General features: G+C 44.9%; 1 long non-coding RNA gene across 1 annotated transcript in view; it reads right to left on the bottom strand.

Annotated features, from left to right (window-relative positions):
* Positions 1–6,079: 6,079 nt before the first annotated feature.
* LOC109320620 overlaps positions 6,080–14,683 on the bottom strand; it is a 30,322-nt gene continuing 21,718 nt past the window's right edge. The window contains exon 3 of the long non-coding RNA XR_002103827.1: positions 6,080–6,156. This is a non-coding gene — a long non-coding RNA (uncharacterized LOC109320620). The remainder of the gene's footprint in view (positions 6,157–14,683) is intronic.

Raw genomic sequence — 14,683 nt, 5'->3', positions numbered from 1 at the left:
GGGGGTGTTTAAGAGGAGGTTAGATGAACATCTTGCTGGGGTCGTTTGACCCCAGTATTCTTTCCTGCCGTGGCAGGGAGTCGAACTAGATGATCTGCTCAGGTCCCTTCTGACCCTAGAAACTATGAAACTATGAAAAACCACCTGCTCGGAGACAACCTACTCTTGGAGAGGTATAAAATGGCTAGGTGGGTCCTTTATTAACATGATGGTTCCCAAGGCACCTTTGCCTTCCAAGGCTGACTGGATCTAAACAACTGAGTGGCTAGCTCCTGCCCCAGCCTTATGAGAATCCAGAAGCTCCGTGGAGCAATGCCGAAGTCCCACAATGGGCCCATGCCAGTAGACACGTTCAAAAGCTAGCGGAGGGAGTGTAGCATCTTACTTCAGGATTCCTTACAAGGGGACCAGCCATCCTAGTCTTAAGTGCTGTATCATAGAAAATGAGGGTTGGAAGGGACCTCAGGAAGTCATCTAGTCCAACCCCCTGGCTCAGAGCAGGACCATCCCCAACTAGATCATTGCAGCCAAAGCTTTGCCTGGCTGTAGCCTTTGTCTTGGAAGCATCCAAGTTTTTCTACGGATCTACAGATTAAAATTTGTCTGCATCCCAGTACCTCCAGCCCCCCATTCGCAATAGCATTTCCTATCTCATGGGGTACCCTGAGGCTAAGCTTATTACTGTTAGAGTGGCCTCTACATCACAGGGAGAGAAAGGAGGTTGGGGGTTGAGTCAAACATAAAAATAAAATCCAAGCTACTCATTTTATATCAGTATAAATTAGGAGTCAAGCTCCCATTATGCTAATTACTACGACTTTAACCAGTGGATACTTGTGCAAAATGGTAACAGAAATTGGAGATGGTCCAAATCCTTTAATTTGCCTACAAATTAATTTTTAATCCAGGTACATAATGGGATTTAATGTATATAGAATGTTTCAGCTGTACTTCCAATGAGCACCAACCACTGAACTGAATTGCCAGCTGCTGCAAAACCATAACTTTACCATTTAATTAATCAAAAAAGGTTCAGAAAAGGAGGGAAGTAGCCCCCACCACCACCAAAAGAAAAAGAAAACCTTCAGTATGAAATAAATACTTCTGAAAATGCTTCTGCGATCAGAATTACAAGGATTAGTATTATTACTCTTAATAACATCCAAACACAGAATGAACACAAAGAGGAATTATCAAAACAATCTAGGTAAAGATCTCAAATATACTCTGTATCTTATGTCTGGCGTACACCTCATTTTCACCTTGGTAAAAATACAAGATCAAAAGGATATAGCCGAGGGGTATAATTTTCTCCTCTTTTGTCAGATCCCAAAATGTTAAGTGCACATTCTTTCCCAGCAATCCCTATACAAAAGGCTTAAAAGAGCAGCAATGAACTGGAGTCTATTAAATGTCACCCCAAAATAGGTAATTACTGCATGCACATTAAACTGATACAGTCTTCTCCTCACAAGGTTCCATTTTACTATCTAATATATTACTGAATCTTAATTGGTGTGGCAATGAAACCTCTCAGAGCTACAATTCAAAAGACCTCCAAGTTTCACCCACCAGACTGTTCTAAACATTGATGAGAATCACTGAAAAACACTGCAAAAATTCGCTGTAAACTTAAGTATGAGGAAGATGCATTGAGCTGTAAGAGCCCGCAGTGCTGCCATACCTCGCTGTCAAGCTAGCAGTGATGCAAGCTTAAGCACAGATTCCAAGTGAATCACTTGGCAGAACTGCTGTACCATTTAGGAGGCAAAGGTTGTTGGTTGAATGGATCTTTGCATGTGCCCCCTTATTCCTTGAGAGCCCAGTGGCTGAATACAAGAGTGATGCAGGCAAGATAACATGTTTAATTAGCAGATTAAAAACTGAGGGAGGACAGGCTAAATACTAGCTACCCACCTCAATTCAAAAAGTTCAGATCAAAAACTAAATTCAAACTTTGCTGAAGGTCAGGACTATTGGACATGGCATTCCGCTAGAGAGAAGCCGGTATAAAGCCAAATATTTTAGGTTTGCTTCAGAATCTATCCTAAAGCCGAGTCCAAAAACTGGACAATCCAACATCTTTCAATAATTAAATGGATTACTGGCCTTCTCTTTAAGAGCGATTGCTTCAAGGATCACTGACAGAAATCGTAAGAATGGAGACTTTCAAGTTACATCAATAGTACTTGTAAAAAACCTATTAGAATTACATAGACTATTCTATTTCGCCTTTGCTAAGAAGATAATATGGACCATCTTCTCCCAGGCAGAAGCATCCTAAGCTCTCCAAAATGCACAGCTTGCATTTTCTGCAGCTGAGGAACGTTGCCCTGCTGGTGTTACAGAATGATAGGGGAAATTACCTACTGACGATTAGGAGGCAGCAATAAATGTCTGACACGCTCTTCTTCACCAACATCCACAGTTAAATGCTCCATGATTTTAGGGTTATGTCATGTCACTGATCAGGGCATGTAAATCTCCAAAGTAACCAAAAGGGAAGTCATGTATAAAAATAGGCTATACGCTACCATCTTCCTAGCAACATTTCTAATAAATCCCAAATACCTTCCATAGACTCAGCCGTTTCTCTGAGGCTCGATGCTCAAAAGCTGTTGCTCGTAAAATTATTCTCCAAAGCCTTCAGGTTTCTGCTTAGCTATGAATTTTCCTTAAGCAAGTGCCTGTGAAAGCACCCCGGTGGTCTCCGTTTCAGCAAAAAGTAAGTCTCCCTACCTCGTCCCTGCAGATCCTCCTGTAGAGAACCACAGGAAACTTCCAGCTTGACAATGTGGGGGCAATGTTTTTAACCCTTTAATGCTCCTTCATAGCCTTAGTGATAGAAAATACAACCATAGAAGAACGGATAGAGGTTTCTTCTGAAGGCACTCTCCAATTCCACAACATAGCTTGCTGAGCGAGAGGAGGTTGGCTGACCTGGATAACCCAGGCCTGACACTAGGGGCCAGATTTTCCAAAGAGCTTAGCACGTTGGATGCCAAGTGCTTTGAACATCCAGTCACAAGCATCACCATGGCAGCTGCTGAGCCCTCAAAATTTGCTCTTGTGTTGCTAAACCACACATCTTCAAGAAGATTCTACAAAGACGTGGAGGTGGAGTTGAGCTATCAAACCCAAATACAGATACAGATTATTTCTCCCCTTCAGCCAAAGGAAAATGCCAGGTTCTTGGGCTGCTAAACTACACAAGATAGCAGTTGGGCTAAGAGGCCCATCAGCAAGTAATTCTCCATATGAGTTACTGTACCACCATCCCAGACTTGATTTCTGCCAGCGGCAGCTGAATGTGAAAAAGAACTGGGCAGCAATTCATCCATGAGGCTTTATGTCTTCTACCAAAGAATACTCTAGCACACCACAATCATAGTATAAAGTGTTATGTGCAGAAAACTGTACACTGTGGTTTATGTTCAGTGCAGAAAGTTGTGTGTGTAGCAAAGTCCTATATGTAATTAAACTACAGTAATGCATAACATCTGCACCCAAGACTTAATAAACTGAATCACATGTGATCCTATTTCCCTCCAAGCTGCCAGTCTTCCCCCCATCCAATGACGAATGTGAGATCCTGGGCCTACACTCCCTCCCATCTGCTCTAGACCCAGCCATGCCAGGAAGCTGATCGTGGACTGAGGCTGAACTTGCAAGCAGTCATTCAGATCAGCTTTGCAGTTGTCTTTCAGGATCTCAGCCGCATCTTATGAACTGCCCCATTTGGGAAGAACTGGCCCGATTCCCCACACTTGATTTTTCGCTGACAGCTGTGAGCAAGCTTACAATCATAACTGTTCATTGCATATTTTGCAGTAGCAAGGGGAACCCAAGTGCAATATTTGTAGGACTTAACTCCGACAGAAAACAAATCTCTGCTCCAGTGGGCTGGCAAGGAAAGTGGATCCCTTTACCATCATGCTGGCAAGTAATATTTTACACACCAGAGCTTTGGGCTTGGAAGTTTTCCTAGCATCATTAAGTTGGCAAGGGAATGTCAGCACTACATGCCAGAATGTGGTCATGAAAGTTTCAGCCTTCAGAGTATTAATGTGGAAACCTTTCAAGACCAGCTTCACCAACTGGGATAGAGTCATTAGTGAGGATGACTTATTTATGACTTTTAACCTGCTTGCTCTTACAGCCCCTTATGGACAAGTCTTTAAGGGTGTGAATCATGTCATTGTAAATTTAGAGATGGCAAAACACACGTGTTTTCCAGAGAAGCAAACAGAAGTTTCTAGCCAGCTGGAATTTTCAAATCATGTCATTAATTGCTTCAGATTTAAAGAAGACAATCTACTCTGTCCATACAGTTATCAGAAACATTAAGGCCAAGTAATATTACTTATATTAAAGAAACACCTAAAGACTCCAATAAAAATTAATGCTGCACTGAGTCAGTCTCTGTACAAGCATGTTAGGCAGAGACCATCCTGCTCTGAATCAATTGGCAAAGCAGACAAGGCAGAAAGAGAGAAGACATGCAGAAACAGGCCCTAACACAGAGCGGGGTGCTGGCCCACTGTCTTTACCCTTTGACAGCTCTGTCTCTCAAAGGTCTTCTCTAATTCTGCTAAACAGAAAAGAAAAATAAGGCAGAAAATGGAACCAGCCTAAATTTTGTGTTGTCCACCATTACCAAGGGGTCCTCTAAGCTAGGGGCATCAAGAGCGTAGAGCCCAAACTGTATTTTTCTCTCTTTAGATTTCATACACATGTGCATGTGTGCACGTGCGCGTGCACACACACACAGAGAAATTAAAGCATGAGTAAAGCAGCACAAAGCACTTGGGCCCAATTACCAAAGACCTCCGTAGTTTTTAGCAAGCAGAACTGTGAAAAGCTTTTCTTTCCCAGCTATTTCCTAGGACTCCTGACAGGCCACCAGAAAGAAAAATTCTCTCTAAAATCTTACCCTGTACCTCATCTCCTCAAAATTGAGCTGAGGCACAGTTTCCAGAATACAGTCCTATGACTGATAAAATTCCCCAGTCCCTTCCCTACCAGAAGACTGACACATTTAAAGAGCCTACAGTAACGTAACTGTGGGATCTGCTTTCCAGGAGCTACTTTCCTGGTTGCCACACCACCACTAACAGTCCAGCTCTGGCTGCTGCCCCAGCACAGACCTAACCGGTTATACCTCCGAGAGCCTACATACCTGCCCGTTGCCCATACGTGTTGGCATTCGATTGCAATTCTTAACTATGAAGGGATGACATTTCCCCACCCGCAACAGTGCCCAGCTCTGCAACTACTGTGCACTAGGCAGGATAGAGATGCACTTTATAGACTCACTGAATCAAAGATGCATAAGCTTTCCCAAGTAAGATCTCACTTCATCAGATGCTATGAAATGGCATCCACCGAGCAGGATACTAAATAGAGCGATTTGAATATACAAGACAAGGAAGGAAGGGAAAGGAAGGGGGAAAGGGGCAGTGCTGAGAGAAGCAAACAAGTAATAAACTCACAGGCTGCATCCAGACTAGCATGGTTGTGCAGCATGTGGCACCAGACACGTATGTGGCGCCATATACCACACCTCTCGTTGTTCTTCGTGCTGCAAGGGAGCAGTGTAGAGGGCTTTTTTGAGGGATATCCAGGGGTCAAAAAAACCCATATGGGGGGAAAATTGGAATGGCACACAGGGTGGCAGCATATGCCACACAGAGCTGGAGCCAGGCTCTGTATGGCAGGATCGCTGCTGCTGAAGCCCTGGGAGGCTCCCAGGTAAGGCTGCTGGGGCCAGCTCTGCGCATGTGGCACAGGCATTTCCCAAAGGACAACCAGCAGCCACACAATGTGCGCCACCACTAGTTATTCCTGGGGAACCAAACATCCACACACAACTGGACACAGCCATAGGGACCAAAAGGCGTCACAAGAAGTAATCCAAGTAACAGGATAAGAAACTATAGCCCCTATTTAGACCATCCTTACCACAAACCAGTCTGTGGATGATTTCTTTTCCTCAATTTTGCGTTCAAGTTGGCTTTCAAAGTTTTACTGGATAAAAACAGCTATTCTGAGGTCAGGAAAGTCCAGACAGTTTAAAGGCTTTTGTTAGGTCAATGCCCCCTCATTCCTTCACATCAGGAGTTACCCTGTTGATCCAACGTAGACAGCAGAGAAGCACTGTAAGGCAATGATGGCATACATAAAGTTGGTAGAGGTGAAGGTAAATGAGTCTTAGATGTAATAATCTATGTTATTTTATCCAGTGATGGTATATGGCCTGTATTGATAAGGGAGCACAGTGGCATCTGGGTCAACTGCAAAGCTTGGTGCCTGGTGAGGTATTAGGTAGCCCATTGCTTGAGAGACCTCTTTTGAGGTTGCAGGGCTGCGGGTAAGCCAGGACAGGTTTGTCCCCCATGACTGCCTCAAAATGGTTGTCATTTTTCAGGAGGGGTCATTAATCATGACCAAGGTGTTCAAGCTAGAGGCTTGTACAGTGTGACACTCACTGACTGACCATTTGCCTCTGCACACACTCCTGAAAACTGATAGAACAACTTAAGAAAAAGTAGCAAAAATAACCCTTTTCAGAGCCTCTGAGGTATTTCACCTGCAGTCAACGTAGCAAACCCCCCAGTTTTTCTTTTTTTTTATTTATTTATTTATTTATTTTAAAACTGCATCCCTCCTCTTCCCCAACCATTTTTGACTTTTTCTCTCCCTCTCTATTTCCTATAGATGAGTACAAGCGAACTCAAACTTAAGATAAGCTTTAACATTTTTATTTTGGTAGCAAGTTTTTGGTTTTGGATATCCACTGTTTTATATTATATACTTATTATGTTTGTATTGATTTTTACTGTTGTATATTGTATTATTATCATTTTTGTGTTGATTTTTATTGTTTCATATGGATATTGTATGGTTTAGGCCTGTGTTTGTAAGCGAACCAAAGTCATGTCAAGTTTCCATTTTATATGTCAAGTCTCCATCTTGTGTCCTCTGCCTGGGCATCCCATGTTGCAACTGTATGAGTCACATACCCCTCCCATTGTAAATTGATTCCTGGATGAATGAGAGTAATTGTGAACGACTGAAATACAATGGTAGCACGCCTCTACTGAATGGCCTGTAACGACTGGGCCGTCACCTCACATGGATTCATCCAGGAACCACGGACCTCACCCAGGAACAGAGACAAGAACCCAGCATTTGAAAGACAAAAGACCCTGCAGAACCAGCAAATCTACCATTGTACCATTACAAACACCTGAAACTGCATATCCCTGCATGGAGCACACATGCTCAGTATGCCAGGGGCTGACCCTTGACTGGGCATACCTCCTGTCACTAGGGTCACACAAGGTCTGCCCCTATAAAAAGAGGCAGTGAAAATAGACCCAGTGGGATGCCCTCTCCATCTGGACGAGCACCATGCCACACGACCTATCCACCCAGAGGCCCTGCCAGCAACACGTCTGGACAACACCTACTGGACAAGGACCCCTTTTTAGCCTGGATAGGTAGCTATCACCCTCCATCCCCCCTTCAACCAAGGACTTGGACTCTGCTTCTCTTCCCTACCTGAACTCCAGCCCTTCCACCAAGTCTCTTTCTCCTGCTGTGTGTGCGCACCAATAACTTCATGGGGCTGTGTAGCATGCTGTCTGTTTAATAAAACTGTTATTTGGACCCCCAAGCTGCGTTTTGCTTTACTATGGTTTGGCCCTGCTCCAACCTCTGCTCCTCACCCCTCTAACTTCTGTCTCATTTCTCCCTCTCCTGTTTCTGGCTCACTGCCACCTCCAACACCTGTCCTGAGCTCCTCTCTGCCTCGAAACGCCCTGTTCCTTTGCCACTGTCTTAGCCCCACTGCCTTTTTCTTTTCCCCTGAGCAACCAGGTTTCTGCTACAGTTTCTTTCCTGGTTGTCTCCTACTTGCCACCACTTATCTGTCCACCCCCCCCACACACACACAATATCTCAGCTGTGTGCCTCAGTTTCCAGCCCCAGTCTACCGTAAGTAAACCCAAGCCTCAGTTCCTTAGCCAGCTTCTCTGTAGTCCACGGGCTCTAATCCTGGTTCTGGCAACTTTCACTCCCTATACTTTAACTCTCTCTCTCTCTCACCTGAACCTTCCCCCAAGTATCCCAGGTGCCCCAAGCACACACCTACACACTGTACCATCCAAGTTAGGAACTTACCTGTGTGTATGTGTAAGTGGGTTGTATGTGTGTGAACTGGTGAGTGTGTATCTATGTATCTATGGCATTGTGTGCATGATATACAAATCAGTGATCTGTGTCTAAGTTTGGGGTGTATAGTGTATGTGCTTGAATTGGTGATAGGTATGCATGTGCCCAGGCTGGTTTGGATATACGTGTGTGTGTGTGTGCGCGCACGCGCACCTAATTGATTTGTGTGTTTGTATATGTGCAATTGTGTCACACCCTCCTGTCTAACAGCGCAATATTGAGATCCTGAGAGTTGGCCTGACCCCACAGGGCAACATCATGGGGCCAGTTTGTTTCCACGGAGGCCCCTTTATGCTGGCAGTGTAAATATGATTAGCTCCTATTTTAAGACCAGATCACAGAGGCTTTACTATAAACAAAAATCCTCCTGGTAAAAACTAACTGCTTTCAAAACTAGAAAATGAGAAGCCCTTGCTCATGCATTTGGGCCCAGTGCAGCATGTACTGAAATCATGTAAAGAGCAGCTTTTGCCATCAGCAAGACTGGGATCAGCCCACAGCACTCAGCAGTTGCATCTCACTCTTCAAGAACTTTGCAAACTGTTATTTCTTGCTAAATGAACTTAAGCAGCCTGCACTGCAAGTGACTGGCTCCTCACAAAGTTACCTCTCTGTGCCCTTTAGATTAGTGAGATTGCAGATTTGTTTTCATTATGGGAAATAAACTGATTAGCGGATGGCTGTTCATTTTTTCCTCTCTGTCAACTCCAATGTAATACAAATGGAAATCTTATTTAAATGAAAGATCAGGGAGCTCCCACAGAATCAAGATTCCTGTACATTAAGTATATTTTTACAAACAGAATTAATTCATCTTTAAAAATAAAAAGGCAGTTTATTTCTGTATTTGACTGTTTGATAGTACATATAAATTAAAATATATTGACCTGCTGGCTTAAAACAAATAGGACTGAAAATTAACTCAGACATTAGATACACACACTTCATTAGCTGGGTTTTAAACACTAACTGGTTATTCCTCAGTCAGCTTAAGCACCGTTTTGTTGTCGTCTTTGTTTTGGCTCAACATCATCATGTCAAACCGTGTTCTGTAATGTATTAAAAAATGACAAAAATCCAGTTATGAAGGATACTTCTTTCAACTAATCAGCGTCTCTTCAGTTCCCCAAAATCCCAGTCTTTTGCCTTAGATTTCTCTTTCGTGTTTAAGCAGCGCTCAGTGGAGGGCATGTTGGAAATGCTGCAAGAATCAGACTTCATCTTTCACAGCTCACATAACAGGTGAGAGAGATCTCAACAAACATCGCACAGGGGAGCAGGATCCAGAAGCTAGACCCTGGGCACTGGAGGCTCTGCCATTGATCCACTAGGTGACCTTCATTATGCCATTTCATACTGGTTTCCCCTTCCACCTTTTGTCTGTCTTGTCTTTTTAGAGTGAAAACTCTTCAAGGTAAGGAGTGAGTCTCACGAGGGGTCTGCAGAATGCTTAGCTCAGTGTGATCCTGGTCACTGATGGGATCTCTAGGCTTCACCAGCATGAAAACAGCTCTGTCTGTGCAAGAAGATATACTAGCACCACATCATAAACACCGTGTCAGTATCTCTGCTAGAAACCCTGTTTCGCTGGATATTTATGCTACAGATGAGACTGCATTTGGCCAGCGTGGTCCATAGCAACAGATCCTCTTGTAGAGCCAGCACTAAAGAGGTTTAGTGCAGACACTATCCTGACCTCACTGTGTTAGGCCTATTGCAAGTGATGACCATCTTACATCCTTTGTGCTTCAGTGCCAATCTCAGCACTGGGCAGCACTGTCAGTATCCAATGGGTTTAAAGCCTTTTGTTTTCTTCAGTCATAACCTTATCATCACTTAATCACTGTTTTGTATATTAATGTAATTATGGAAGAAACAGCAGTATGTACAGTGCGCCTGACAAATGCGCAGAAGACAGTTATTATCCCTGGATTGGGATTTGTATTTGCTCTATAGTAGAGTTCAACTGGCTCCTGTCCAAATGTTTTCCTGGCCAGCCTACACCACTATAATTCAGCCTTATTCACTTGTTTTATGTATTAGTACACTGAAGAGATTCTTGTCTGAGAATAGAAAGTGGGAGAAAGAAATACTGCATCAGATTTTGAGCTACAAATGCTACAAGACATAGGGTATGTAGATGAAACAGAGGCCCTAAATTGAAGTGATGGGTTTAAAAAAAAAACAAACACTGCTTTAATTTAGGACTGATTAAATCCCTGTGTCATGCACACACCCCGCCGACTTACCTGCTTCTCCGGTGGAGAGAGGAGGGCGAGCTGCCAGCAGATGGAGGAGTCCCTGGGCTTGGGTGGAGCCTGCCTTCCCAGGCTGCTGCCGGGCTGCCTGCAGGACTTCCTGCAGAGCTGTATGGAGCCTGGTGCTTTGCTCTGGGGCTGTAGGGGCAGCAAACTGCACCCCAAGTCATTTAAGTTGCATTACACCACCAAATTTCCTACAGCAGCTGAAATTAATGTGCAATATGCCACCGAGGCATGTAAACACTAACATCATTAAAGCAGTGCAAAAGCATTTAGCCCACTTTAAAATTTGTGCACACACACCTCTTGTTTTGTCTACGCACAGCCTTAATTAGGTTCTGAGATATGCAGCAAAGAAGCTTTCAAAGCTGACCAAAGTTACATGCTGGTAATACATAAAGTCTACTCTGCATTCATGAGACTGGGAATCTGCCACTGTATGCCACCACATGTACATCCTTATGCAGGCAACAACCAAGCAGGTCAGAGAAAAAAAAAGGAAGAGAGAGACACACTCAATCTACTACTTTACACAATCAAGTTCAACAACAACCCGATGGAAATGCTACAGACCTAAGAAGATGCAGCTGCCTAATACAGAAGAAATATAGAGAATCTCTCCAGACTTTGCCCAGGAGATATGGGTAGTGGCAGGTACCACTCAGATAATACCCATCTATGTTGCTTACCATACCAGACATATCATGCTACACAGATCAGCCCCCACACTCCAGGGCATAATGGACGACTTAGATGCAGATCAAACCAATAACTAAAGGATCATAGAAACTGAGCTGGCAACTTCTCCAGAAGTATTTCATGGCCATAGGGCATGACATCCCTTCAGCCAGGATGTGGAACTATGCTTGCTTCTTGCGGATAACACCACCCACAGACACAAGTTAGGCACCACAATGGGTAAAGGCAATGGTAACACTACACAGAGGTCGCCATGCCCTTGTCCTTTGTTCAATGGAAACTCACTTCCATAAGTACTAGCCACTCACTCTAGACAAAAGGCACTTTTCTCTACATTTTTGCATTCCCCTCGGCACTTTTTCTCAGTTTACTCCTGCTTCCAAAACTAGCGCCTTGCTCCTCAGTCATCACATGCCAAAAGCATTGCCATTCCCACCAGCACTATAATTTTTCCTCACCTTTCTTTTGTTTATGAACCTACCTTCGAGCTCTGCTATCTGGTATAGAATTAGCAGGTAGCAGTTTCATATATTCTCCATACTCAGTGGTCCGTGCAGCTGCGTGTTGGTCTTCTGCAGACTCCTATTCCAAAGTGGGTCCAAAACATTAAGGGGAAAAAAAAAAAAAAAATCAGACTAAAAGGACACAGGAAGTAACTCCTGGTATTGTGGTAGTGGATATAAACTTTGACCTAGACTCATAGTTTCATAGTTTGTAGGGTCGGAAGGGACCCGAGGAGATCATCAAGTCTGACCCCTGCCATGGCAGGAAAGAGTACTGGGGTCAAATGACCCCAGCAAAGTGATTGTCTAGCCTTGTCTTAAAGACCCCCAGGGTAGGAGCCAGCACCACTTCTCTTGGAAGTTGGTTCCAGATCCTAGCCACCCTGCAAGTGAAATAGCACCTCCTGATATCTAGTCTGAATCTACCCTCTGCCAGCTTGTGACCACTATTCCTGGTCACTCCTGGCAGTGCTCAGGGGAACAGGGACTCCCCCAGTGCCTGCTGATCCCCCCTGACTAGTGTGTAACAGGCCACCAGATCCCCGCTCAGCCTTCTGTTGGGAGGCTGAACAGGTTCAGGTCCCGCAGCCTGTCCTCATAGGGCCTGGCCTTGCTGACCCCTGATCATGCGAGTGGCCTCCTCTGGACCCTCTCTATGTTGTCCACATCCCTCTTGAAGTGCGGCGCCCAGAACTGGACGCAGTACTCCAGCTGCGGCCTGACCAGTGCCGCATAGAGGGGGAGGATCACCTCCTTGGACCTGCTCAAGATGCATCTGTGGATGCATGACAAGGTACCATTGGCCTCCCGGACTGCATCCCCACACTGCCGGCCCATGTTCATCTTGGAGTCAATGATGACTCCAAGATCCTTTTCTGCCTCTGTACTGACAAGAAGGGAGTTCCCCAGCCTGTAGGTCTGGTGCTGGTTCTTCCTCCCCAGGTGCAGCACCTTGCACTTGTCAGTGTTGAATTCCATCGTATTCTCATCCACCCACCCCTGTAGCCTGTCTAGATCCGATTGCAACCTATTCCTTTTTTCTAGCATGCCCACATCTCCGCACATCTTGGTGTCATCAGCAAATTTGAACAGGGTGCTTCTCATGCCCTCATCCAAGGCACTGATGAAGATGTTGAACAGTGCGGGCCCGAGGACCGAGCCCTGAGGAAAGCCACTGCCCACCTCCCTCCAGGTCTAAAATGACCCATCCACCACCACTCTCTAGGTGCAGCCCTCCAGCCAGTTGGCGACCCATTTGACTGTGTAGGTGTCGACACCACAGTCCCCCAGTTTCTTAATGAGAACAAGGTGAGAGAAAGTGTTGAAGGCCTTCCAAAAGTCCAGAAAGACTATGTCTACAACTACCCCTGTGTCTAAGGATTTGGTGATGTGGTCGTAGAAAGTCACCAGGTTGGTCTGACAAGACCTGCCTCTAATGAACCCGTGTTGGTTGCCCCTAAGCATAGTCTCCCCTGCTGGCCCCTCGTGGACATGTGCCAGAATAATTCTCTCAAAAAGCTTACCCAGGATTGAGGTAAGACTAACTGGCCTATAGTTCCCTGGGTTCTCCTTTCTCCCCTTTTTGAAGATGGGAACCACATTGGCCCTCTTCCAGTCCTCTGGCACCACAAGTGCTCATGAAGCCATGCCAGGCGTCCTGCAATGACCTCAGCTAATTCCCTCAGCACTCTGGGGTGGAGATCATCCTGACCAGCTGATTTAAATACATCCAGTCCCTCCAGAGGTTCATAGGCTAGTCTACAAAAGGTGGTTTTTAAAGTTTCTTTTGAGGATTTTAGAACTGAGAGATCAGAGGGGAAGTGATTGTCTTGTGAGAAGTGTGCCCCCTCGGGTAATTGGATATTTTTGCCTTTGATGTATTTTCAGAGTGCATTCATTCTGGTATGCAGTCCCTAGACCAACACGGCTACAACAAACAACCTTGCTAAAGTCAAAGCATCTCATTTCCACTGCTCCTCCCACATCCACAGAGCCTGTCATCTCATTATAGAAGGCAATCAGGGTGGTCAGGCATGACTTGCCCTTGATGAATCCATGCCAACTGCTCCTACTTACCACCTTCTCCTCCAAGTGCTTAGAAATGGATTCCTTGATGTCTTGCTCTATGATTTTTCCAGGGACTGATGTGAAGCAGACTGGTCTGTAGTTCCTTCTTCTTCCCTTCTGAAAGATGAGCACTACATTTTCCCTCTTCCAATGATCTGGGACCTTTCCCAACTGCCATGAGTTTTCAAAAATAACAGTCAGTGGTTCTGCAGTCACATTAGTCAACTCCCACAGCACACATGCGTGCACTGCATCTAGCCCCATTGACTTGTACATGTTCATCTAATTAAAATAGTCCCTAACTTCTTCTTTCTGCACTGTTGGCTGCTCACCTCCTCCCTAAACTGTGGTGCCAGGTGAAGTAGTCTGGGAGCTGATCTTGCCTGTGAAGACTAGGTAAAAAAGGCATTGAGCACTTCAGCCATTTCTGTATAATCTGTCACTAGTTTGCCTCCCCCATTCACTAAGGGACCCATGCTCTCCCAGATCCTCCTCTTGTTACCAACATACTTGTGGAAACCCTTCTTGTTAGCCTTCACATCCCTTGCTAGCTGCAGCTCCAATTGTGTTCTGGCCTTCCCGATTTCATCCCCGCTTGCTCGAGCAATATTCTTATACTCCCTAGTCATTCGTCCAAGTTACCACTACTTGTAAGCTTCCTTTTTGTCTTTTAGCTCAATGATGAGTTCCCTGCTAAGCCAAGCTGGTTTTCTTCCAGACTCGCTAGTCTTCCTATGTATCAAGATGGTTTGTTCTTGTGCCCTCAGTTAGAGGTCTTTAAAATACAACCAACTCTCCTGGACTCCTTTCCCCTGTTCAACATCCTGTTCAACATCTTCATTAATGATGTGGACATTGGAGTCAGGAGTGGACTGGCCAAGTTCGCCGATGACACCGAACTTTGGGGCAAAGCATCCA

The sequence above is a fragment of the Crocodylus porosus genome, unplaced genomic scaffold (assembly GCF_001723895.1).
Source record: "Crocodylus porosus isolate Cpor-Errol unplaced genomic scaffold, CroPor_comp1, whole genome shotgun sequence".
NCBI classification, from domain to species: Eukaryota; Metazoa; Chordata; order Crocodylia; family Crocodylidae; genus Crocodylus; species Crocodylus porosus.
This window is presented reverse-complemented; position numbering and strand designations above follow the sequence as displayed.